This window comes from Octopus bimaculoides, chromosome 2 (assembly GCF_001194135.2).
Source record: "Octopus bimaculoides isolate UCB-OBI-ISO-001 chromosome 2, ASM119413v2, whole genome shotgun sequence".
In the NCBI taxonomy this organism is placed as follows: Eukaryota; Metazoa; Mollusca; class Cephalopoda; order Octopoda; family Octopodidae; genus Octopus; species Octopus bimaculoides.
The window spans coordinates 94385076-94386020 of NC_068982.1; the positions used below are offsets into that span (position 1 = coordinate 94385076).

General features: G+C 33.7%; 1 protein-coding gene across 1 annotated transcript in view; it reads right to left on the minus strand.

Moving 5' to 3' along the window:
- LOC106883370 (uncharacterized) overlaps positions 1-833 on the minus strand; it is a 232528-nt gene extending 231695 nt beyond the window's left edge. The window contains exon 1 of the mRNA XM_014934362.2: positions 682-833. The gene's annotated coding sequence lies outside the window, so the exon portion shown is untranslated. The remainder of the gene's footprint in view (positions 1-681) is intronic.
- Positions 834-945: the final 112 nt, after the last annotated feature.

A 945-nucleotide genomic window follows, 5' to 3' on the forward strand; every position in this document is an offset into this window, starting at 1 on the left:
ATATATATATATATATATATATATATATATATATAGAGAGAGAGAGAGAGAGAGAGAGAGATAGATAGATAGATAGATAGATAGATATAGATAGATAGCTACATAGATACATACATGCACATACAAACACACATGTATACATACCTACATAATTACATACACACACATACATATATACATTCACACATACACACATACACACATTTTTTATATATTATGCTTATATTAACATGCATTAAATGTGGATATATATTTCATATATACGTGTTTGTGTGTATGTGTGTGTGTACAAGTCTGTGTGCGCGCGCGAGCAGGCGTGCGTGTGTTATTGTGTATGTTAAAACAAATTCTTCCTGCATGTGTATGTGAGTGTGTGGGTGTGAGTGTGTGGTTGGGTGCCTGTGTATATGTTTGCAAGTATTTAAGTTACGCGTAAAGCAGGTAGGAAATGAAGGTTAGAAACATTAACTTTGGCGAACGTTGGTCTGCAGATTATATTGCAAAATTTATGTAACAATGTAAACAACCGATGAAATAAACGTTAATATTTCAACCCTTGACACATGAGGGCGTATATTCTTCGCAGTTTTTGTGCATGTAGCAAATTCAATATACGTATCGATACAAGTCAAAAGAAACTAGGGGTAAGAAGGCAAGGGGAAAAAAGAGAATATGTCGTACCATTCCGCTAACATTTAATGCGCCTCATCGTCTTGTGTATGCTCCATATGTTGTATGAAACCTGAGGAACTGTTCTGTTGATGTTACTTAGAGTCATTCATGAATGAACGGAACAATAGTCATTCAAATAATATATATATATGTATATATATATATATATATACTGTGCTGCACTGCAACGTTCTGTTAATTCGGACCACTACAGATAAAGTCACAAAGTAGGCAAAGAGTGTTTTACATGACTGAAAAGGTAAAAAAAAAAAT